This window comes from Rhineura floridana, chromosome 2 (assembly GCF_030035675.1).
Source record: "Rhineura floridana isolate rRhiFlo1 chromosome 2, rRhiFlo1.hap2, whole genome shotgun sequence".
In the NCBI taxonomy this organism is placed as follows: domain Eukaryota; kingdom Metazoa; phylum Chordata; class Lepidosauria; order Squamata; family Rhineuridae; genus Rhineura; species Rhineura floridana.
In genome coordinates, this window is record NC_084481.1 from 198,001,509 (window position 1) to 198,028,182 (window position 26,674).

General features: G+C 42.5%; 1 pseudogene; it reads left to right on the top strand.

Moving 5' to 3' along the window:
- Positions 1-10,095: 10,095 nt before the first annotated feature.
- LOC133378031 (uncharacterized) lies at positions 10,096-25,799 on the top strand (annotated as a pseudogene).
- The last annotated feature ends 875 nt before the right edge of the window (positions 25,800-26,674 follow it).

Genomic DNA, 26,674 nt, shown 5'->3' on the forward strand with positions numbered 1-26,674 from the left:
TGCATTAACCAGTTGGGTCTATCAAAGTTGTCGTGGAACTTTTGAACAGAATCAGGATCCAAATCTAGATGCCATCTCACCAAGTCTCTGTAGCAGAAGTCCTGCTTAACTGCAAATTGAGTAGTATATATTTTTTCTTTGCCTCCTGGCCTGGCCTTCTGCATCTGGCACTGCTATGTGGTGTTAAACATGCCCACAAGACAACAGTTTTGTCATATCTCTATGATATTTGTTGCTTTGGGTAGGAAATTATTTATATGGAAATGCATTTGGAGACATTTTTACCTCCATCTAAAACTTGTGACAACCCCCCCAGAAATATCTCATATGGCACAGAGCTGAAAGGTGCCAAGATTGACTTTCTCAGTTTCCTTCAGTTGTCAAATCCAAGTGCTATTGTTGGATGTAGCTGTGATATCCCCATGGTAACTAAAAGGCTTCATTAAAGGAAGGCTGGAGTCCCACTGGCTCTACTTCAGAATGACCTTTGGAATACCCAGACTATTTTAAACACCTTCAAAACCCCAGAGTGTATGAGGGGCTATACTAAACTGCTTTATTTGTTTCTAATAAAGTATTTTTAGTAGGCTGTTCAACTCAAACATCGCAAAGCACAGTCAAACCACACTATGTCTTTTCAGTGGTAATAGCCATGGCCAAAGAGGCCCTGCCCTCAGGCAAGGAATGCTAGACATGCAGCCATTTATTCTTACTTTGCTGCTCATGGGAAAAGTTAAGACTTAACTAATTCAGAGTGAGGAGAGGATTTATAAATGCTGAGATGATGAAAAATTAATCATCCAGTGTCAAACTGTGCTCAGTGGCTGCCATATCAGCTAGCTTCTTCCGCATGATGACAGCACACTACCACTCTGTCTGAATTAGCAGTAACAAGATGGATGGATACAAGCAAAATGTGGCATGTGCTAGGCAGTGCTCATCAGCTTCCTTCAACTTAGCTGACAGGTAGTGTACATGCATATTGAAGAGTGAGGGGATAAGTCATTGCAGGATGTCATCCCTGGGAGAGTGGAACCTCCATATCCAGAGGCAGTAAATTTCTGAATGCTGGATGAAAGGAGGCAAAGAATGAGGAAAGGCTGTTGATTTCATTTTTATGCACACTTTCCCCTAACATATGTATTTTTGTAAACATTGTCTGGTTGGAGTATACTGCATTACAAAATTTGGATAATTGAGAATTTTGAAGGATGGCTGTGCTTCAGTTCTCTTGTTGTTTTGGAAAATGCACATTTGATAAATTTGTCTTTAAATGTAAACTGAATTGAATCCCCCACACCTCAGTGTAGCCTAGGGTTGCCAGGTTCAGGGCCTGAGACTGATCCTGTATCTTTAGGAGAAGAGAAAGTCAGCCAAGTGCAGGTGTTCTTGCAACATTGTAATGGGAAAAACCACAAGGTGGAATTCTCCCTTCCACCTGCACAACTTTTAAAGATACAGAAGACCTCTTGGAGGCCGGGCCTGGACAAATGCCTGTTTATTAAAACTCTTTGCATTTGCCATGGGGAGGAGGAATTGCACAAAAGAGCTTCCAGGGAACATCTTCCTCACAAGAAGGAAAGGGCAGGAAAGAAAACTGGAAACAACAGCTCTTTAGGACCCTGGCTGCTTGCTGCTGCAACGTCTGCCTGCCCCTCACTCACCCTGAAGCCCTAGTTTTTCCGCTGGTAAGAGAGGAGAGGTGGGGAGGGAGGCAGAAGCCACCTCGAGCTTTGTGCGTCACACACACACACACACACACACACACACACACACACACACGTCATCATCTCTCACCTCCGCAGCCAGTTCTTTATGTCCATTTTCCTGCTGCCTCCTTGCCCTCTGGCTCTTTTCTTCCGCCACTCCTGTCTATTTTTAAACAATTGTTTTCTCCATCCTGTCTCGCTCTCCACCTCCTCCCTTGTCACCTCCTAAGCACCCATAGAGCACAAGGGAAGAATGATGCTGCACAGAAGCCAAATTTGAAGCACATGATTTTTATCCACAAATCAGAGGAGCAGAAGACTTCCCCTACTCCCCCCCCAAGTAACGCCCAAAAGTAACTCTGGAAACTTTACAGTTACAGCTCAAAAATAATGAAGTTACTACATGTTCTATTACCAGCAAAATGTAATGAAGTTACCTACTCGTTACTCAAAAAAGTATTAAATTACAAATAACTCGTTATTTGTAACTAGCTATTTCCAAGCTCTGCTCACATGAATGCTTGACTCTAAACATAAGAGGAGCCCTGTTGGATCAGACCAAACCCCTACCTAGTCTAGTATCCTGTTGTCTACAATGGCCAGCCAGACACCTCTGGGTGGAAAGTTCACAAATATGACATGAGGGCAATAGCACTCTTGCACTCATGATCCCTGGCAACTGGCTTTCAGAAGTGCTGCTGAATCTAGAGGCAGCAGATAGCCACCTGGTGGGCCCTCAACTTGTGTCAGTGTCCCTTGGCCATGGGCTGACTTGGTGGCAACAATGGACAGCTGGGAAAATGGCATTTTAGATTTCTCAGAATTCCCAGGATCAGTGCTATGTGAGGTACTCTGGGGAACTGAGGGAAATTTAAAATGGTGGTCTGCCATAACTAGCTGCCTAGTATGGGGAGGCAGAGCAAACTGCTGGGGCCCTGTCAGCTGTCTGAGGATGCATCCTAGAACACAACTCACACAACCGCAGGGGAAGATTGACAATGGTGATTTAGGCTGCAATCCAATACACATTTACCTGGGAGTAAGGCCCATTAAACCCAATGGAGCTTACTTCTGAGTAGACATGGATTGCAGTCTAAATTGCCTTTTGGGCAGAATTTTCTGCTCTTCTCAGTCTCCCTGAGAAACCTCTAATCAGCCTCTGAGGAACCTGGTTTCTTCAGAACATACCTTGAAAATCAATGGGTATCATGGGCTTGTTTTGGGAGGAAGGGCAGAATATAAATTAAATTAATAATACAAAATAATAAATATGCTTTATGTAAAGGACTATGGAAAAGGGCTGTAGTTCAGTGATGGAGCATCTACCTTGCATTCAGGAGGTTGCAGGTTCAATTTGTGGCATTTCCAGGTGGTGCTGGAAAGGGCCCTTTCCTGAAACCCCGGAGAGCCACTGCCAGTCATTGTAGTCAATACTGAGCTAGATGGACCTACGGTCTGACTCAGTAAAAGGCAGGTTCCTATGTTCCTATGACTGTGCAGGTGTTCTGCTCATCCATACATGATCCCGGACAAGTGCACTAACTTTCATCCCCATCACTGTCCCCAACATCACCAATTCAAGCATGGTGAAGTTCTGAAGCATGGAGCCTCATGTGATGATGGAGACTCCTCGCATGATTTTACATGACTGAGGTTCTAATCATGTAGAGAGCCTACTTGAGTAGAGGAGTCTCCAGGCTTCAGAACTTCATCATCTGTGAACTGATGGTGAGGGGGATGGCAATGGAAGCAGACCATAGTATGCTCACCTCCACTTGCCCTGCTCGCCTGTAGGTTTTACAAGCAAGCAGAATACCCGCACAGTCGTTAACATGTGAACACATTTCAAGTCAATTGTAGTTGAGTGTTCAGTTCCTTCTGGATGACAAGCCAATAAATTTCTCCCTCCCCATGAAGCTTACTGGCTTATAGCCACATTTCTTTGAGTAAAAAAAAAGCAACTCATAAATAATATCAGAGTTTATAGCTTGTCCAGCCTCTGGCAAATGTAGCACAATGTCCTCTACCTGGTACACACAAATTGCTTGCATGAGAGGGTAGAATGAAGCAAAGGGGAAAGTGAGAAGAAAAATCCAATCCTTGGCTTAGAAAAATCTAATTCTCTCCAGGTATATTGAAGTCCACAAAGCAGTTATCTCACAAGTGGCTAGAGGGAACCTGGTCGTGTATCCCTTAATAACCTCACTTAGATTAAGCTTGGTTTCAGTGATTGTGACAGGGCACACAGGTCATGATGTCAAATGCACGTCTTCTTGCCTGGACCCCCTTCTGAACTACCCACCACTTGGAGCTTTCCCCAATGGACAAATGAGTGGCCTGACAGCTCCAAGGGATACCTTTTAATACAAATTGATAGAAACAGCTTCTGGAAGGCTGCTGTTCCATTATTCTTGCCGGGAGAAAGGTTATTAAGCCTTGATGGAGTCATGCTCGCTTGCTGAAGTATTTTGTGACTGAGAGGCTGGTGTTTACCAGACTTTTGTGGGCGAATATTGTGAAGAGTTGGGGAGGGGAACCTTGGTGGAAATGAATTTGAAGTGAAATTAAGGAAAGGTCAGGAAATACTTGTCACAAGAAACAAAAGTGGAAACTCTCCCCCCCCGAGTGGGAGGGGCCCTTCTCCTACAGCCTCTGAAGGACAAAGAAACATATTTGGGCTAGTTGCATGAGGTAAACTCTCCCTGTAGCTTCTAATGATGAGGGCATTTGCATGATGGAGTGGCATGATAAAAATTCCTCTTTCTTTTTTTTTACTTACTCATCACTAAGGCTGCGTTCAGATGTACAGTTTATTGTGTTACTATTGCTGATTATAACGCTGGTGCTTCTGTCTCAATTTCTGATGTTCTTATCACACTGCAGTACTAGCTGCATTATGGAATGGTGGTTTTTTCATCAATATACCGCCATTATTGTGTTAAGGTTCCTTCTTACCCAGCAGGAGTGGTGTGATACAACAGCGGGAGTCATCAGACATGTCACCCCCCCATTCTTTATGTACATGCATACTTCTGTACACCAGAAAATGTAAATGTACTGCCTTCAAGTCAATTCTGACTTATGGCGACCCTATGAATCGGGTTTTCATGAGGCCGAGAGGTAGTGACTGGCCCAAGGTCACCCAGTGAGCTTCATGGCTATGTGGGGATTCGAACCCTCAGTTCCCAGGTCATAGTGCAACACCTTAACCACTACGCCACACTGGCCCTCGTCTGTACATCAGAATATCACCCTAAATTTCTTTACATGAGTGGTGGTGGCATGATCCCAAGAAAACCACAGGAAAAGTTAAAATGCCAAATTCCTGTGATTTTCCAGGGTAATGAGGTAGCAAACTGAAATGTGGAGAACTGAGCTTAAAACTGGAAAAAGGAGAAACTGAGAGAAACCAAAATCAACAGTTTCACCCATTCCTAGTTGTACTCTCGGCAGAATCCTGCTGATGCGATTCCTATCAAGAGAAAGCAGAATTAGAAGTGCCAAGGGAGGAGCTCCTCTCCTTGAAAGTCTGAAGCACTTGAAAGAAGGGCAGGGAGTCTGCTTAACAGGTCTGTGTCACTATGGCCAGTGAGAAGGATTGCCGGTGCTGCTTTTGGAGACCTTGTTGCATGTTGGGCCCACTTTTGTTGACTATATCATTTTTCTTTACTGCATGATGAGAAGTATCATGGGCTGAGCTGTATTTCTGACTGAATAAAATGGACAGTGTCTAATAAATCTCTACAAGCTCCGCAGAACCCTGCTTCCTGTTCTTGAGGGAAAGACTGCTCAGGAGGAGGGTCATGGACTTAAGGGGCCTTCAACATAGCCTAGCCCATGGAATCACAACATAAGCACCAGGGCTGTGGAGTCGGAGTCGTCGAGTCGGGAGCAATTTTGGGTGGAGTCGGAGTCGGAGTCGGTAGAAATGTACTGACTCTGACTCCAATTCCGACTCCGACTCCTTCATAAGTGGCAAATGTATATTAACTAGTAATAACAAATTTACTGTAGTAAAATGGTAGCACAAGGCATTTCATCACCATCACGGGAATCCAGAGCTTGGAAAAGTTACTTTTATGAAATACAACTCCCACGAGCCCAATCCCTGGGGCTGATGGGAGTTGTAGTTTAAAAAAGTAACTTTTCCAAGCTCTGGATTCACGTGGTGGTGATGAAATGCCTTGTGCTACCATTTTACTACAGTACATTTGTTATTACTAGTTAATATACATTTGCCATTTATGAAGGAGTCGGAGACTGAGTAGAAGGTCTGGAGTACCGACTCCACAGCCCTGATAAGCACACATTGGATTCCCACTGATTGTGCAAAGATGTCTCCCATCAAATGCTTCATTTAAAAATCAGGGTTATTTTTAACATTGAAAAATGTGCCCCCACCCTACCCTAATAGCTCAGTCATTGCCATTGTAATTGCTGCGTGGCATGTGGTTGAATAAATGTCACTGCCACATATTGGGTATTGTTTGTGGAGCTAATAGCAGGGAATGCGGTAATTCCCTGCCAATTTGATAAATCCTTTCTATTTTACTCTATATAGTAATACTTAGCATTTCTACAGGGCCTTTCCTAAATACTCAAAGTGAGTCACTCACATTGTCTCTAATTTTTCTAATAGGTAAGTCCCTATTACCCCGTCCCTCCATTGCAGGCATTTATTTATTATTTAAATATTTTTAAAAACCCACTCTTCAGCTGAAGAGGGCTCCCAGAGTGCCTTACAGTGATCAATAAAAGATGGTTTCTTCTCTCTGGGAAACAATTAAAAAGATATGGCACCAAAGGAAAAAGGATTGGGAGGGAGAAGGAAAAAAACAAACTAAGAGCACAATTCTAACCATGTCTCATTAGCAGTAAGACCTGTTGAATTCAGTGGGACTTTCTCCCAGGAAAGTGGGGTCAGGATTGCAGCCTAAGGCATTAGCTCTTAATTTTGTTTTTGTTTTTTTTAAAAGTCCTTATCACTTTTTTTCTGGCAGGGTTGAGGAAAGCAAGCTCTCTGAAGCTGTTCATTCTCTGGCCATTGATGAGGTCTGTTTGGTCTTCCCCTTGCCATATTTGTCTTTCTGTGAAGCTGGTGGATGGAAAGAAGGAAAGAAGGAAAGAAGGAAAGAAGGAAAGAAGGAAAGAAAGAAAGAAAGAAAGAAAGAAAGACTGCAGGGAATAGCTTTGTTATCATTTGCTACTTTCAAAAACTTAATCAGGCTAGTTGTTCATTGTCATATGAGAATACATAAACTTTCCAAGAATCTTCAGGAACTTGTATAGCATAATGGCTAAGTAGGGATAGGGAAAAAATCCAATTCAGGGCTTATCCACATGGGAGCATTACTTTGTACTAAAGATGCTGCTTTTACCTCCATTTTCAATTTGCACCATCCACAGTAAGAGCTCAATGCCAACTGCAAACATGGTGTTGTCTAAGCACACTGAGGGGAAGGATCAATCATGCAGTTTGCTAATGACCACACCCTCTAATTTAACATTTCCACTCCCTCTGGTTTCCTGGCAATTGAGCATGTTCAGTTTGTTCTACCAGTAAATTTAATTTAAAACAACAACAACCTGGAAGTGCAATTATATGTATTTTCACTGGTACAACACAGCTGAAATACAAATCTTTGTTTGAGCAGTGTTATGCTTTTGCACACAAGTTAGGGGGAAAAGAAAAATAAGGCACAGTTTGCAGCAACATAAAAAAAAGCTTGCAGAACAGGGGTGTGTGAGCAGTTGTATGTCAACCCACAGGAAATGAAATGAAAGAAGGGAGGATGAGGGAGTGGGCATGGAGAGGGGAATGATTGACACACCCACCTAATAGCATCAGAGCAGAGTCTGCAAGCACTAGAGATATGGAGTGAAGACATTTTTTCCTTCCCTTTTCGTATTATCAGAGGATTGGGTTAGTACAGATTTACAGGCGGAAATCTGCATGATGGCTTCTGTTTGCCAGTAACGTCATGTGAACTGTGTGGATTAAAAGGGGATGTAAGTAGCACCAAACACACACTGAACTAATGTGTAGATGAGCCCTCAGTTTGCTTTTAAAGATGAATCTAACCAATTTGTACTTTCCAAAACACTATGCAAACTGAAACATAGCTAGCCTTTGAAATTTGCACTTCTCCGAATTTTGCACTGCAGTCCTCTAGCCAAGTAATGTGCCAAGCATATATTAAGGTGAAGTGTGCATAAAAGTGCATATATTTGTGAAAATAACACCCCAAAATTTCATTTTGTATAAGAATTAGTCAAGATTGAGTACCTCCAGCGTCCTTAAAGTCAAATGCTAGAGCTCCTCTACAAAAGCTACTCACACTGATGCTGAAATATGTACATACAACCTCCAGCCTGCAGGTCAAATGTAACCTGCCAGGCCTCCCTATTTGGCCCACCAGGCTGTTTGAGGGAGGCTATGCCCTCCTCCACACCTGACATCATAAATGACATCAGGTGTAGGCAGTGCCGGTGCCAGGCTATTTTGCGCCCTAGGCGCCCTTTTCCCTCTTTCTTTTGCCAAATTTCACACTTCTTTCCCCCCCCTTCTTAATTGGGTAAGACTCCCTCTTTGTGAAAGAATCCCTGTTGCCTCAAAGAGGCCTTTTGACACTGGTTGCTAACCAGTAGAATAGTGGCAAATTGAGCAGTGCAGGGTCCCTTCATGTTTGTCACAGCTCAACCTTCTGGGTTGAGGATGAGAACCTTGTTAACGCCTTCTTCCACAAAAACAGATGTCCCTGGGAGCCAATGAAAGGAGAGAGTGTTAGCTGCTGAGAAGAGTCTTCTCAATGGCTGACTCACTTCATTTCGCTCTGATTGGCTCCAATCAGCAGGAAAGGACAAGGAAGCATGTTAGAAGACTCTTCTCAGTGGCTAACACACTCCCCCTTTCATGCTGATTGTCTCATAGGATGCTGAAGACAGAGGGACCCTACTGGGATTCTGCTCCCAAAAGCATAAGAGGTCTAAGACCCCCAAGACCCTGTCCCATGTCCCCAAACCACACAAAATCTTTAAGCAAACTGAGAACATCCCTTGGTTTAGGGGTACAGAGCTAGCAAGCACCTGTGAGCTTTGGCACTTTTTTTAAATAGAAGTTTACCATTGCTGTTAGACTTGGTGCAATATGATCCACAGTGCTTAATTTCTCAAAAAAAGATAGGTTTCAGTTCAATTCTGTGTGGAAATGACATTGCCTCTTCTGTCCCTGTAATCCTTGATTTGGAGATACTCTGAAGCCAAAACAAAACTGTGCAGACTTGGGAAGGGGACCTATTGAATCAGGATATCTGCACTCCCTGCCCTGTTTCACTTGTGACTGCTCATTAGAATGGGGGGGGAGGATAGCTCAGGCCCAGGGACCAAATGTGGCCCTCCAAGCCTCTCTAACTGGCCCTCAGAATTATCCCCAGGCCACTCTTTTTACTGGCCCTACTTCACACCTTGAGCATCCTGGCTGGGACATGTCTGTGAACTCTAATGCCTCTTGGTTGCCTGAACAGAGAGGGGTACATACAGAAATGACCCCCCTATACCAGTAGTTTCCCACCTTTTTTTCTGCATGGACCTCTTAAAAATTGCTGTTGGTCCCACCCCTACCTTAGATGATGACTTTAGCAGTCAGGTAGGTTTGGCTGGCAGCAGCTGAAGGCCGTGAATACACTAGTTGTCAGAGCAGAGTGTTTCCATTGGTCACAAGGGGGAAAGGGTTGATCAGCCAATCAGTTGTGAAATCTCTTTGAAGCTGAGTTTTTTTTTAAAAATAACTGATAAAGCTGCTCCCACCAGGTTTTACAGTAAAAAGGGGTGGGAGTAGCATTGTGTGTTGCAAATTCATGGAGGACAGGGCTATCAATGGCTACTAGCCATGATGGTTGTGCTCTGCCACCCTAGTCAGAGGCAGCATGCTTCTGAAAACCAGTTGCTGGAAGCCTCAGGAGGGGAGAGTGTTCTTGCACTCGGGTCCTGCTTGCGGGCTTCCCCCAGGCATCTGGTTGGTCACTGTGAGAACAGGATGCTGGACTAGATGGGCCACTGGCCTGATCTGGCAGGCTCTTCTTATGTTTGTACTTATTTGCAGAAGAAAGTGGTGGAGAAGCACTAGAACCACCAGAACAGTGAGTACTTTTCTACACTATATCTCAGTGGTAGGCTGAGCATGTGCTTTGCATGCAGAAGGTCCTGGGTTCAATCTTTTGCATGTCCTTGTGAAAGGGAAAAAAATATTCTAGGTTGTTTGTGTGACGATCCCACAGCTGGCTCTGTGTGTGTGTGTGTGTGTGTGTGTGTGTGTGTGTATGGAGTCTTTCCAACAATGCTGTGAGTCTTTCCAACAACCCTTTTTATTGTACAGGGATATTCAATCATGACACATGGAGTGCATAAATCACCAAGACCAAGTGGATACCAGCAAAGGAAAGCCAAAGAGTCAAGAAAAAAATCACTCAAGACACTAGCTGGATCCATGGTTCAGTATGTCAAAAGACCGGATGATGGCGAGGGTACCTCAAAAGACACTGCTTGTCAATCTCCAATTGAAAAAGCTGATTCTTCTGATACTAGCATGCATTCTGCAGAAGAGCAAGGAGTGGAAATGGCAGAATTTGAAGCAGAAGAGAGTGCTGAAAGTGACTCTAGCCATGATACTGTAAATGAGATGAGTGACGTTAAGGAGAAAGATTTGCAAATGTTATGTGATGTTTCTTCCTTGGAGATACCAGTTCCAGATCATTTTTGGGTGGAAATCATCAAAAGGGGAAGTGCTTCTTTCCAGAACAAAGATGCAAAAGCTAAGGGAGATGTGCGCCAGCTTTCAAAAGAGTGGTTTTACAAGATGATGCCAAATGGCGAGGAAAATTCTGTGGTCATGGATGGTTTACTCACTCGTGAGCGAGAATTTATACTGTTTTTGCTGCCGACTGTTTGCCGTTAGTGCTACAGATACGACATCCAAATTTGTGACTGGGTTTCAGAAGTGGTGGAAACTGAGCCTGAAAGTACATAACCATGAGACATCCGAAGAGCACCTACATTGCCTTGAAAAGTGGAAAACATTGGCAGCAGGACTTAGGGTGCACAAAACCATTGACGACGAAACTATTGCTTTTACGGAAATGGAGAAGAAAAAGTGGAGGGACATCTTGCGCAGATTGCTTGATATCACATTGTTTCTTACCAAGCAGAATCTGGCATTCCATGGCCACAAGGAAGATGAATCTTCATTGAATAAAGGGAACTTTCTTGAGTTGGTTGAGATGCTTCCAAAATATGATCCAGTGCTGAAAGGGCATCTAATGAGATTAAAGCGGAGCACATGTAAACTTAAAGTATCTGTCTCTTATCTTTCACCAAAAACTCAGAATGAGTTTATAAGTGCCCTGGCAAATCATGTGAAGGAGATGCTTGTCATGGACATAAAGTCTGCAAAGTACTTTGGGATCATGTTCGACAGCACACCTGACATATCACATACTGACCAGATGTCCAAAGTGATCAGATATGTAAAAATCAACAATAGGAAAGTTGAAGTAAAAGAAGTATTTCTAGGATTTTTCCCTTTAAAGGGGAAAAAAGCTGCTGACCTCAGTTCTGACATTCTTAAAAATTTGGAAAGTGATGGACTGGACATAATGATGTGCCGCGCTCAAGGTTACGATAATGCTGCCACTATGGCTGGAATCCATGGAGGTGTACAAGCCATTCTTAAGGGAAAGAACAAGAAAGCTATTTTTAATGGATGTGTGGACCATTCACTTAACTTGTGCGGTCAGCACTCTTTTGCTGAAAATGCATTGTGTGTGACATTTTTTGGAACTCTTGAGAGAATGTTTTCTTTCTTTGCTGCTTCCACCCATCGATGGGATGTGTTAATTGACCATACTGGAGTGTCAGTGAAAAGGCTATCAACAACACGCTGGAGTGCTCATCATGCTGCAGTTAAGCCAGTTAAAGAAAAGTTTGATAAGTTTGTGGCGGCGATTGAAGCTCTTTGTGATCCACATGAAAATTTGGACACAAGAGGTGCAGCACAAGGTCTTTTGCCTGCTGTCTGTGACTTCACTTTTCTGTGCTACCTGTACTTCTGGTGTGATGTACTTCAGGAAGTTAATCTTACACAGCAGTACCTGCAGACTAAGCGCTTAACTCTCGACAAGGTGGTGACAAAGCTAGAGGCGCTAAGACTTTTTCTGCATGAGGAGCACAGTCACCTAGTGGAGCATGCAATTGAACAGGTGCTTTTAAAATCAGACGAATATGGAATTGCAGTAAAGAGAAGAGCCAGGTTCAAGAAGAGGATGGCAGGGGAGCAAGCAAGCGATGCTGGACTCACTCTGCAAGAAGAAAATAAGAGAGCGATGCTTGAGTGCATTGATCGCTTTCATTCTGAACTCCAGATCAGATCAAGAGCCATCAAGGAAGTAGCAGCCATGTTTGAGGCTGTTCAAGCGAAGAGTCTCATATCTGCCACTGCAGAAGAGTTAAAGGTGTCCATTCCAAAACTGACCACTTTCTATGATGAGGTATCTGAGAGTGAGCTTTTAATAGAAATACCAAGGCTGAGAAGGCACCTGAAAGCAGCAGAGATTGATCTGGAAGAAGCCAAAGATTGGGCAATATTAGACGTTTTGACATTCATAGCTGAATGGGACTTCGTAGAATCTCTCCCAACCCTTTCACTAAGCCTAAAATTATTTCTGACTATTTGTGTGTCTGTGGCTTCATGTGAGAGGAGCTTTTCAAAGCTGAAACTTATAAAGAACTATTTGCGATCTACCATGGGACAGTCAAGGCGTTCCGATCTTGCGATATTATCCATTGAAAGTGAGTTGGTGAAAGGCATTGATTTCGATGAAGTGATTCACAAGTTCGCAGCTTTGAAGGCCAGGAAAGGAAAGTTCTGATTTAGTCGAGTGCTGAAATGTTTGTGTATTTGTTCCTGTTTATTTTTTTGGTATTATTTCATTTATGAGTATATTTCCATATGCATTTGTCTACAACTTCTACATTATTTGGGCCGTTATTGATTATGCAAACCTAATCCATTAATGTATCTCATGTAACAGTAAAGTTTAATGTTAAAACGAACATAATTTTGATGTAGCTCTTAAATGTTTTTACTTCGAATTCTATTGTTTTCTTACAGAATTTTCACTTTAACCACGTGAGACTGTGTATAAATGTAAATACATTTAGGCTGTGCGTATGATATTGTAATTTAAAGGTGTAATTTTAATTTTGCTAGTTGTTTATGTCACTACTATTGCAATTACATTCAGTGATATACGGGAATTATGATTTACAAGTAACATTAGTACAAAAAACATTACTAAGGATTCTGTATGGTCTGGTACAGGAGGAGGTCCATGGGGGGTGACACCATGAGTTACCGCACCAGGTGACACCAACCCTAGTGACGCCACTGCTTGCAGGCCTTAAGTACATCTTCAGTACATTTTTTGTTGATACTGTATATATCATACAGGAAGCCAAATAGGGAATTATGTTGTTGTAGCTGTTGGAATCTCTCTTCAACAGATTGTATGGCCATGTCTAAAACAGCATAGTAGAAACCTACTTTGAATTACTGCTTTGGATCTTGCGGTGCCTCTTCTTGGGCCTCATACTCAAACTGCCGTTTCTTTCTCCTTTTTCTAACCTGTTCCGTCTGAAAGTTTGGTAGTATTTCTAGCTCATTTGCAATCTCATAGCATCTATCAAAACTTGTTGAAAACCCTCATCACACCTGCAGCCCACAAGGTAATTTCACTTTTTATGTGTGAAAATAATTCTAATGTATGAATTACTTCAAAAATGATAAAATTCTTCAAAATATAAAATAAAAGTAAAATATTATCAGAAATTTATAAGATATAACAAAAATTATGCAAACATTGCACAAACACACCATTACTCACTTGATGATGATTGATGGCATGAGTCACATGACGTAACGTATCCGGCTGCCTAGTTGGCCTAATGATAGCACCGGCCCTGGGTGTAGGGCAGGTAAGGTTGGGGCTTCAAAGGAGTAATTGGGAACTTAAAGTGCTCCAGGAGGGGAAAATGGTTTCCATTCAATGGAAAGAGCTTCTCCCTCCCAGCAATGCTTTTTGAAGCTGTCCCATGTGGCTCCTTTCTACCTCTGACATTGGGGATGGAAAGCAGAAATGTGGGGAGGCTCACAAAGGGCAAGACATTTTGACAACCCAACTGTCAATCATCTGATGACAGAATGGCATCATATGATTCACAGGTGGGTTGGCCTGTCCACCTGTCAAAGCTGGCCTGTGCAGTAAGGCCATATTATCATCTAGCCCCCATAGCCAAGAAGGTGAACACATTAAAGTTTAGTTAATGTGTACAACATAGGCAATGAAGTGGATCCATCAGGTAAGTGGAAAGGAGGAAACAATCAAGTAGGCTTATATTCTGGAGGCAGAATTGGTAAAAGCAGGAAAGGGAACATGTGCCAAAGAGTGAATTCATTCCTAGTGAGATGGGGACATACACATTAATCCCTTGGAGAGAAGAAGAGAGTGAGACAGATTGAGATGGGACAGAGAGCTGAAGGGGGGGGGAAGACAGGAAAGTTCCTAGCTAAAAAAATACACAGTGCTAGTGAAGTATTCTTTACCAAAGGAAACTTTTAAATCATTAATCCCCATTAGTGTCTGCATTTACATTAGCCACATTTATTTCAAGGCACAGCTGGGACACTGCGTTTATGTAAAATGTAAAACAAATTCTTTAATGTTATTCACAGCATTGCTATTTCATGGCAGTTACCATTTTAACTGGGAGTCTGAACAGATAAAGGTTGCTGGTAAAGCTTGGAAAAGTTACTTTTTAAACTACAACTCCCATCAGCCCCAGCCAGCATGGCCACTGGATTGGGCTGATGGGAGTTGTTCAAAAAAGTAACTTTCCCAAGCTTTGCTGGTGCATCCTGTGATGCATGCGGCCAGAGTTTAAGAAAATTTTAATTCTTTTCGTAATTCCATTCACCAGAAGATGCATAGGCATCGCGTGTTGCTTTTATATGTATGAACTTAAAAATTAAAATTACTTTCCCTCAAAACACTGATGCTGTGAATAACATAAGAGAATTTAACGTTTATAGTAATCATAACCAGCAGTACCTTGAAAAATCTGTTGATGCACATCACTTTAAGTGGTCTTGAATAGCTCAGGGAAAATCTTGTTTATGGTTCCCTCAACTAGATGGTAATTATTCTTTACCACATGATTTTCTGGGCCCCTCCTTCCATTTTTTGTTTTGCTTTGCATAACTGTATATTGTATGCAGTAGTGTAGTGGCAAATTTAGAAGTGTAGGTCCATTCATGAGTAATCAGGGTCGGCCTCACAGGCCGAATTTGAAGGGTGGTGCCACCTGTCAATCACATGACATGATTATGGTATCAAATGGTTGATAGTTGGTCTCTCCTACCTATCAAAACACCTTGCAGAGGGTCCCCAAGCCACAACAACCTACTGTGGCATTGCATCAGAGGCACTCCCAGGTGCCAGACTGAACCCAGAATCAGCCTGAATCTGACCTGATCTTTGCACCAAACTAATACGAAGGCCTTGCGCATACCTTTTTGTCCAAGCAACTAATTGTATGGTAGGGCCATTTGAAGGCATGTAATAGGACAGCTCTCTTGAACCCCAGAGAAGATTGCTAGCAAGTTCTGTTAAGGTTGCCAGGCTTAGGACCTGAGACTGATCCTGTATCTTTAGGAGAAGAGAAAGTCAGCCAAGTGCAGGTGTTTTTGCAACACTTTAATAGGAAAAACCACAAGGTGGAATTCTCCCTTCCCCCTGCACAACTTTTAAAGATACAGAAGACCTCTTGGTTGCCAGGCCCGGCCCTGAACCTGGCAACCCTAGTTAGCACAGATACAACTCTCTTCACAAAGCTCTCTTGTTTTTGAATTGCCAACTAGGGGAACAGCTGGTAATCTTCAGCTGGGCTTCCAGTTGGTGATTCTTAATTGTCCCTGTCAGGGGAAATGTCAGCATCATACCTCATGTTCAACTCAGTCATTAGGCTGGTCTTTTCATGGCTTCTGTCATTTCCCAGTAGTTGGTCTTGATATTTTAATTCACCACTGATCTCATCCTGCTAGTTTATTTCTCTTGAAAAATAAAGCTTGTTTTGTTTCACATTGCATGTTACATTGCTATACTTCTTTGATAAATTCTGTCTTTGGGATCTAGGGTGATCCTGGCAAATGTAGAATCGGAAGACAAAAGACCTTGCAAACCTGCATAAGAAGGAAATATAAAACGACTCTCACTTAGATTCCCTGCTCTGTGTGACCCCCACTAAGAAACTCTGGAAATAGCATTTATTTCACAACTGCTGGGATTTTCTGAAGCCAACTGGCTGTACATATGTGGAAAGCCTGCTGCCCTTTGAGGATGACTCTTTTAATTACAATATACACTCCCTAAGTGTAAAATTGGGAGCGGATCCAAAATGGGCTTAGGACAAATTGACATAATGCAGAGCTGCAGCATTGAGAAACCTGATATACCACAAGGCTAGATTCATGAGGTTACTTTACCTAGATGTTGTGTGTAGAGTGAAGGATTTCTTGAGTTTATTCCAACCCTTCTGTTCCCACTTCAGGAGCAATTTCAGTCTTGGCAAAAAAAGAGAGAAGATGGCTATTAACGTTAATTAAAGGGCCAGTAATAGTGGAAACTCATATATATATATTTAAACCCTATTTTGGATTAGTATCAAACTAGTCTTCCCATAGGCATCTGGTTGACCACTGTGAGAACAGTATGCTGTACTTGATGGGTCTTTGGCCTGATCCAACAAAGCTCTTCCTATGTTCTTATATGACCACAGATGTTGTTATTGAAGGTAATTGATTCACAGGAATACAGATGTCCTTCCTTCCTTCGCATCCACCCACCACTCTACCTCCTTACAACAAATTGTTCTAGATTCTGTTAATCATCCGGTGTGTTTCAGCATGGCATTCTTGCATCTCTATTTTCTAACACCAAATCCCATTCTTATTCTGGGCCATGCTGGTTGGGGGGCTATTGTTAATTGTAGTCCACAATATTTGGAGGACACCATGTTGGCTATGCTTGTGCAATCCCATTGCAGGGAAGGAGAAGGTTACAGGAGGAAACTCCCTTCCCATTTACTGAAGAAATCCATATTGAGGGATCAGTCTGTTTCTGGTTTGTGTCACTTTCACATGCTATTAGCCTGTCTACATTAATGTGCAATTTTTAAAAATGGCACAAAAATTCTCTCTCACACACATACACAACTAAGGGACAACTTACCCAAAATATAGCCAAAGAGTTCTGAGTGTGCTCAGTAGCTACAGAATATAGAGTTACAGCTGGAAAAAAACCATTGGAGCTGTATGGCTGACTGGAACCCTGAAAAGGAGCACTGCTTTTAGGAAGGAGCATATATTGCAGCATTTTGTTGCAGGTTCCACCTGTTCCCTTCAATAGCAAAATCAAGTGGTTGAGTGAGTGCCTATGGGTTTGGAAGTGAAACAGAGCTACTCAAAAATAAGGTAATTATTTCTGCAATCAGGGGTCACTAGGGATGGGCAAATCTTTCAATTTTGGTTTTTTTCAGTTTCTCATTTTTCCAATCTTAAGTTCAGTTCTCCACATCCATTTCCAATTTTTTTTTAAAAAAATGTCCTTTTGAAAATTCACTAGAATTTTAGTGTGAATTTCTCCCAATAACAAATTTTTGAAAGGACTTTCCCCCAATGAAATGTGTTTTTATATATTATTTTCACAAAGATATGCATTTCAATGCACACTTTGCCTAGTATATGTGTTTTTGTACACATTATTTGGTTGGAGAACTGCACTGCAAAATTCAGAGCACATATAGAAGGATGACTTTGTTTTAGTTCACATATCATTTCAGGAAGGGTGAATTAGGGAAATGCAAACTGAATTGAATTTCTCTTCCATCCCAATGAGTCACCCTGGGAATACAGAAATAAATAGACTTGTGAATTATTTTTTTTAAAAAAAAGACATTTACAAAGACTCCCCAAAATTGCCGGACAGGGACCTGTTAGCTGACAATGTACTGATGGCAGCTGAACCTGGAGAGAGAAATGAAAAGGTTAAAAGAAAGGAGAGGTAAGACAGACTGCCGACCTCCAGCATTCTACTGGTATTTAAGACCTTTGCAGGCCAGCGAAGCGAAATTCCCTGTCTAGTCCATGCTGAGGACCTGCCCTGCAGCTGGTGCTAGGAGCTAGGATTGGCTGTCGGGGAACCAATCAGCTCTGCTGCCCACCACATGAACCTGGGCAGCTCCCTCCCCCTCACTGGCGCATGCAGCGCAAGAGTGCCTGCTGTTTAGGGCAGCAAGTGAAGATTATCTTTGGATCCAAGCCTGATTTGGAGTGGTTCCATTCTCTCCCCATGTCTCACCCCTCATTACTCAGAAGAGACCCCTCACCCTCTGCAGACGGTTTTCAGGGGCTGCTGAGAGAGGAAGGGGTTTGAAGCTCTTCTTCCATGAACTTCCTTAAGTTAACCTCTCTAAGCCAATGAGTATACTTAAATGCAAAATGGATGAAACCTACCATTGAGTCTTGGCCCCAAATTCATTCCTTTGTGGGGTAAAAGCAGTAGCACCCGATATAGTGGGACAGATCTGCAAAGTCGCTGTCCAGACATGGCACTGTGGCAGCTTTCCAAGATGGGTCTGGGGTGGGGCATGGCAGAAGTGACACTGGGGCTGCATGGATGTACTGGAACTCCCACCGGTGCATCTGTGCAGCTATGACTTTCCCGCCTCCCTTCCCTGCCCCATCCCCATCCAGGTAAGCTGTAGTGACACCAGTGTTGGGAGGGCACCTTGTGATGTTCCTGTATTAATGTATATATGGTAAGTGCAGTTTGTATAGAAGATATGTGGTAAGTGGAATGAAAGAGGAGGGGGGAGTAAATGAGCAGTAGAATGCTGGATGATTGGCTGAGTGTTAGAATGGCTGAGCGTATAAAAGGAAGAATGACAGTTGAATCTGGGTGGACGTTAGTGGGTTGTTTGAGAGGTGTTTGGTGGGGTTTTTGAGAGGAGATTGTGTGGAGAGTTGGTGGATGTGGGGAGAGTGTGGAGTTCGGATTAATACTAAGACAAGTATCACAGGAATAGATGAAACCATATGCTTATGTGCCTTTATAAAGTAATCTTGTTATTTCTAATATTTAATAAACACTATTTTGGTTTACCGGAGGCCTGATCCTTGGCTGGGAAATATACAGACCAGAGGGGAGGGCCAAGGTACTTACCAAGGCTGAAGGGAAACTGTAACAATTGGTGGCAGCGGTGAAGGGAAGAATATAACACCACAAGTATCCAGAGCTAACCAGAATTATATGCATTCTATATAGATCAAAGGGATTGGGACAGCTTAAGCACGCAGTCACAGAGGTAACCTGATTGAGAGAGACTCAGGCAGAGTCTCTGGGAATACTGGTTATAGGACGTGACTGGTGGTGCTGCCTAGCAGGGGGATCTGGTGAGGTCTGTGCTAGAGCAGAGAGAGAAACCATAAAAAAGGACAGTCCGGACTGGTGGAGTCCCTGGTGGTGCCTAGTGACAGGCAGTAGCCACGAGCAGGTAGGAACCTGACAGGGAGAGCCAGGGAAGGGCGTCACACACCTCCACTCCATCACATCAGCTACTACTGGACAAAATGTGCTAACTTAATCAGGGGTCTCAAATACCATAAAATATGGCTGTGTACATACCGCACATTCAAAGCACATGACATCTCACAAAGAATCCTGGGAACTGTAGTTTCTGGTGGTGGGTGGGAATTGTGACTCTGTGAATGGTCGACAACAATTCCCGGGATTCTTTGGGGGAAGTCATGTGCTTGAAATGCAGAGTGTGTATGCAGCCTGTATCTAAACAGGCCATCCCAGAAATAATAGACCCAGATGTTTGCATTGTCAATGTTTATACCATCTCTCTTTTTTATCAGCTGTTAAATTAATAAATATTGCAAATCAATTAAAAAAATCAAAGATTTTTAGAAGAATTAAAAAGAGGCAAGGAGAATCAGCCCTCAATACAGATAATTTGTATGAATACAGAGCAGCAATACTGTTGTTTAGCGTTTCAAAAGAGCATTTCTTCTCCATTTGCAATGCTCCAAATCCATCAGTAGCAACAACTGCACACATAGTGAAAAAAAGTCCCAGTTCCAAAAATTCTAAGACCCTTTCCAAAGGAGATCGCAGTGACGGATTGTAATATATTGTGCTCATGTGTCAGTGTGGGCTGAGCTGGCGCTGTGGGGGTGATCTGTCAGTTCTAAGAAAGATAAATGTTGTCTCTGACTTTCCATATTTCATAATGCCAACTTCTGGATGTTAGCTTCCCAAGCTGATAAATGCGGTGGTCAGGCATGGTGGCATCTCATGACCTAACAGTCTGTAGAATATGGTTGGTCTGTCTTTGATGAGGTTGATGATGACAAATTGCACCCTAGAACTTTCCGTGAAAGATAGCATTTCAGGTGAGCAGCATTTCCTAGGATGCATACACCCTACACAGCTTCACAACTTTTATCCTTCCTTGGCTGTCCTCTAGTGTTTCATCTTTTGTATATACCTCCCATGCTGCAAGACAGCAGGGATGGAGAACCTGTGGCCCTTCAGATGTTGCTGAACTACAACTCCTATCATCCCTGACCATTTTGCCAATGCTGGCAGTGGCTGATGGGAGTTGTAGTCCAACAACATCTGGAAGGTCACAGTTTCCCATCCCTGCCATAGGGCATCCTCGCTACCTATTTCTCATTATCAGTTTTGCAGATTCCCTTCCCTCCTTCACAATTATACATCTGCAATAATTAGTACAATTTTCAGAATCATCATCCATATTAACTCTCAGTCTTTGATCTAAATTTAGCACAACTGAGCAATATGACCTGGGCATAATTTGAACATTAAAACTCCCCAAGATACGTTACACTCCAAGAACATGGGATCTGACACAATTGTGATACAATGCAGCAACCCATATCCAGTTAAAATCATGTTAGAATTGAACTGCACATGAAAGTCTCAGGTTCTTAATAAGTTAACATTATACTATGTACACATATTTCTGGACCCAATTTTCAATTTCAGTTCAAACACACCTTTTCAAAGGCATCTGAACAGCCAGTGTGGTGTCGAGGTTAGACTGTTTGAGAACAGGAAAACCTGGACTCCATCACTATACATTTAAAGCAATATCATGCCACTTTAAACAGTCATGGCTTTCCCCAAAGAATCCTGGGAACTGTAGTTTGTTAAGGGTGCTGAGGGTTGTTAGGAAACCCCTATTCCCCTCACAGAGCTGTAATTTCCAGAGTTCCCTGGGAAGAGGGATTGATTGTTAAACCACTCTGGGAACTGTAGCTCTGTGTGGGGAATAAGGCTCTTCTAACAGCTCTCAGTGCCTTTAACAAACTACAGTTCCCAGGATTCTTTGTGAGAAACCATTGCTGTTTATAAAGTGGTGCAATACTGCTTTAAATGCATAGTGCAGATGGGGCCCAATAATGTCAGGAGCTGAACTGCTACAACTTGCTAAGCACTTTCTTAAAAAGGGAAGGATTGTGACCAGTCAATAGTTGAAATAATCACCAGGGTTCAAGGATCTCTGGAGGAGTGGCTGCTTAACTGTCTCCTTCAAGGGGTTCGGGACCATTCTCTCTTTTCTTTTCTTTTTTAAAAAAGGCACTAACGATTGTATGATGCCATTAGGCAGTGCCTCTTCACTCTACCTCTAAACTGCAAGAAAATCAGGGCAAGGACTGAGCTTCCACGTCTTTCTTTTAGACAACTATGAGGCTTGATAATGGAAAGGTTTTCTTCTCTGCTTCTCCTTGGAGTCAAGAACTACTTTCCCATGGAGACAGAATGTAGGTGTTCTAAAAGTGCAGGTCAACACCCAGGAACAGCAAGGCACAAAAATGTGGGGCATGGCTGGGACCTGTAGTCTTACTTCCCTCTTAGTGCATTCGAAAGTGATGTAGCATAATAAATGTCAAGATGAAAGGCATTTGTTAATGAATGCTGCTTAGTCTTTGCACTCTCACTTTATGAAACTAGCTTAGGTGAGACGAAGTTCATTTTCTTAGACTTTTTTTAAAAAAACGAACCCCAAGGCTTTTTCTTTAACTCTACATTTAACAAATAATCAGACAGTGCTATTTATTAAAAAAAAAAACACCCAAAACAAAACAGCTTTTCAATGGAAAATTGGAGAAGGCATTGTAGGAGACGGAATGTTAAATGGTTTCTCTCTCTTTCTCTGTGTATGTGTGTGTATGGCCAAATGATGGGAATGGGATTCTTACTGTTTGGTTGGAATTTTTGTTGTATACAACTACTACATAAGCTTCTGATTATAGGTCTGCTGCATGCTGTACAGCAGGGTGGGAAAAAAATTTCAACCTGGGGGCCATCTTTGCTCCTGGGTAACCTTTCAAGGGAGTGTGTGTGTGTGTGCATGTGTGTCAGGGGTGTATGTGTGTCACATGCTAGAGGTGTTGGTGTTGTGGGGAGCAGAGGCAAAGAACTGCATTGCAAAATTTGGAGATTTTGAAGGATGGCTTTGTTTTGGTTGACACATTGTTTCAGAAAGTACAAATTTGGTAGGTTCACATGCGAACTGAACTGAATTTCTCCCACATACCAAGTCACATGTCAAGCTATGTAAGAAATCATTGGTGTCCAGAGGTATTTAATTAAGACAATGACAACACCTCCAAGTATTTTCTGTGAAAAAATGAGGCACTCCTATAGAAGCATCTTCTATAGTTGTGTGACATTAAAGAAAACCATAAGCAAAATCACTTCCACTACAAAACTATATCTAAACATTATATGTTCAGAATATTCTGGGTGCTTCTTATAGGGAATGTCAACCTGAGAAGTTTGACATGATTTGGACTTCCAAAAGTGGGAAAAATTATTCTGTAGTCTCTCTTTGACTTTCTTCATGCAATTTGATTTTCAGTCTCTGGCCAGGAACTATATGGAAGTGAAAGGGAAAATTCCCCCTCCCCATTTATGCATGCTGGGACTCGTCAGCACCTTTCTAAATTAAAATCCCCACACACTTAATAATCTGATTTGAGGGAAGCTAAAGAGCCAAAGCAATTTCTTTCTCAAAGTTGCCTGACAACAGGAGTGGCATCTGATCTGTCTATAATAGGCTCCTCTCACTCTTTCATTTCCCATTATAATATAAAGCACAGAGTAACAGCTAGTTAGAAGAGATTGCCCAGGGAGGGAGGAGGACAGAACTTCACCTTTCTGATAGTACCCAGCACGGCATATCTGGAGAATGACCTATTTTCTATTTTCCCTTTTCTTTTTGAAGCTTCAGCTGATCTTTCATTCTTTCCTGCAATCAGTCTCTGTGATAGATTGTCTGCTGGTGTTTACAGTATTATTTTTTTTAGTAAAGGGAAATACATGCAAGAAAACCTCATGCCATAATTTAGTCATAAGACTAATCAATGTTGAGAATCAGGAAATGTTCATTCCTTTAATAAACTGCTCTGCATTATTACTTCATTATTATTAACAATTATTTTGTGCAATCCAGTCCTGCCCATCCCTAAACCACGTTGGCAGCCATGCTCATGCCCATCCATAAGTGGCACACTTTCTCTGCGTGTGCAGCTGGGAATTCTCCAAAAAGCAGAATTGCTCATTATCTATCTATCTGTCTGCCTGCCTGCCTGCCTGCCTGCCTGCCTGCTGTACATGGAACTGGTGCAGTAAATGCATGTGGGTCAGGCTTGCTGCCATAATCTTGCTCCCTCCATCAGCATGTTTACGCTATGCGTTTGGACATCTGAAGAGTGCTGTTGAGTATGGGAACATGTAACCAAGGAAAAACACATTCTGATAATTATTATTTAAGGTGTGAACTGTGCATCTTTAGCTCAAACCAAACAGTAGCTAAGAGTAACAAAATGGGTGATGGGTTGCTTTTTCTTACTGCCTTTCTCAGCAGTACTGCTTTATGGAACAATGTCTCGAGCCTAGTGGTGATAGCTCAGCGGTAGAGCACAGTAGCGGTTGGTGGATTGGGTCAGCAATGTTTACCTGTCCTCCCATCGCCAACGTTGCTGTAACTTACCAAAAAAAAATGGGGAAGGAGCAAGGGGCTATGATGCTGGTGTGGTGCAAATGCCCTGGGAGAGATCCCTGTTTGAAATCTTATATAGCCACTGACAGTCAGTGCAGACAATACTAAACTAAATGAACAATGGTCTGATTCAGTGCTAGACAAGTTTCCAATGTTCTATGTTCTTCCTATTTTCTATGTTTCAGCCACTTTACTTCTCTTTTGCAGCAGTTGAAGCTCAGCAACATCTCTAAAATGCATCCAGAACAACATTTATATATGCATGTATGTGTAGTGCCATCATTCCACATGGTGTTTTATACAGCACAAGCAATGTAAGATAACATAAGACATAATCACCACATGGTGATACCTATGTGAAACCAAGCTGTCTGATTAAATACAACATGTAATGAATTCTCTGAATTACATTCCTTTTTGGCAGATGTTTCTCCAATGCATGGGAGCCTGTATGTCACAGCGCACGTGAGTGGCATATGTTTTGTAGTGTTGGTGTATTAGCTTTTTGGTTTAAATGCATTAACTGCTTAGTATTTTTAGAAAACACATAGGTTCCAGGAATTACTCTAAAACCAAATTTAAACACATTTGATCATTTAACTTTATTAACAAGAAGTGGGACCTACAACAAAATGTTGCAATGCATCTTCAGTTCCAAGCAGGAGTTCTTCCATTCAGGGTTCCTATCAGGCAGCCATGATCTCCCCCCCCTAGACCACTATGGGCTGTAAGGAGCTCAAACAGCATTCTACTCCCCAGTTCTCAGTTTTTCTCTTCCAACTGACACACTATTCTGTGGCTACTGAACGTATTCAGTCCATGCCAGGCTAGTCACCCCCTCCCCCGGTTAGGATCTTTGTCCTTTTAAAATAATGGTATTCTCCAACTAAACAGTTCCACTAGTGCAAGGACTTTTAGTTGTGTAATGGAATTTCCCTGTTCTCTCCTCTCCCTGTGTGTCCCTTGCACCCCCCCCAATAAATCTGCTCTGGAGGGTTGGGGAAACCCTGGAATAGATTTAGGGGGTGTGCGGGAAGAGGAGAAGGCAGGGAAGTTCCATTGTGCAGCTGAAAGTCCATGTGCTAGCAGAACTGCTTACTGGCTTTCCACCCAATATTTCTTGTACTTCTGCAAAGAGGCATGAATCTCACTGGATGGAGTTTTGGGAAGTCTCTGTCTTTCAGCCTAACCTTCCTCACACAGAATCATAGAATCATACAGTTGGAAGGGGCCTTGTAGGCCATCGAGTCCAACCCCCTGCTCACAGCAGGAAATCCACAGCTAGAGCATCTCCCGCAGATAGCTGTCCAGCCTCTGCTTGAAGACATCCAGAGAAGGGGATCCCACCACCTCCCTAGGCAGTCGGTTCCATTGCCGAACTGCCCTTACATGATCGTTGCAAGGTTAGAATGAGAGAACCCAGCGTCTCCCATTCTGAGCTCCTCAGAGGAAGGGTGGGTTACAAATGTGAAAAGCAGACAGACAGAATGATAGATAAAATAAAATCTCCAACACTGTGCTGGAATAATGCCACAAGAGACAGCGATCATAGAACAAACAAGGCCTGTACTCAGCAAGGCTGAGTAACATGGTGATGCCTATTGTACCCAAAGCAAAGGCATTTTAGGATTTTTCTGCTCATGTTAACATAGCTGTGCCTTCTGGGACAAGCCGCAGAGATCAGGCTTAACTATGCTCTCTTGTGGTATGAAAGATTTCCACAAGTTGGAGCCTTATGAAAAGCTCAGCAGGCTTGACGGCATTAGCAGAGTTGATGGGAAATCTAATCGTTTCTGCCTGTCTGAGTCTCCCCTGGCGGACCTGCGTGATACAAACAGAACTCTGCATCGCAGAGAGTCAGGAAGCTTAAACTGCATTAAACAGTAAAGGAGAACTACTTTTACTGTTTTAGAGTTAGAGCTGGATTGCTGCAGGTTTTAATTTACACCCAAGCAGAAGCGAGCTCCCCTCTCCTCCCTTAAGACACATGATGGGGAAATTGTTCCTCTGGATGAACAGCTAATCTTGAATCACTGCTTCTTTGGGCTTCTGGTTTTAAATTTCAGTTTGCATGTGCAACTTCAATTTCCACATCTTTCCTTAGAAGTTGCACAGGTGCTGGTGATGTGACACATTAAATAATCTTATTTCTTTTGTTTATGCATGGATCTACCCCCCACCTCCATTTAAAGTCTGTGGATTTTGACACATTTATGGGAGAACCAATTAAGTTTGTGAACAGGTTGCTAAACCATCACCGATTGCACACAGTCACACATAACACCAAGCAGAATGAATTTTCTGGTAGGACTCCTGAGTCTTTTACAGCTTCATGACAAGCAAAAATTCAATAGGTACAGTTGCTCCCATCTCTGCATCTCCACACCTGTCATGCAGGAATATTGGCAGAAAAACAAAGGTACAGCAGGTGGTAGAGGCATCCACCAGCGTTGTGCACCAGGGCCTTAATCTAGAAATTTTGTACTAATTGGGACCCTGAAATAACTTTGGGGCACAGAATGGCGTGCATGTGTAGTACCTGTGTCACCTCAAAGTTCTGAAACATATTGCACACCACTTCAAGCGATCTGTTCTTTCACAAACCTATAGTAGAATATATGATATGGCATAACATCATATAATGCTGATTAGCAATTCGCCGGCAATTAACTACTGGGCTAAGTTCAAGGTTCTGGTTTTGGTGTATAAAGCCCTCTAAAGCTCAGGAATGGGATACCTGAAAGTTTGTCTCACCCCTTATA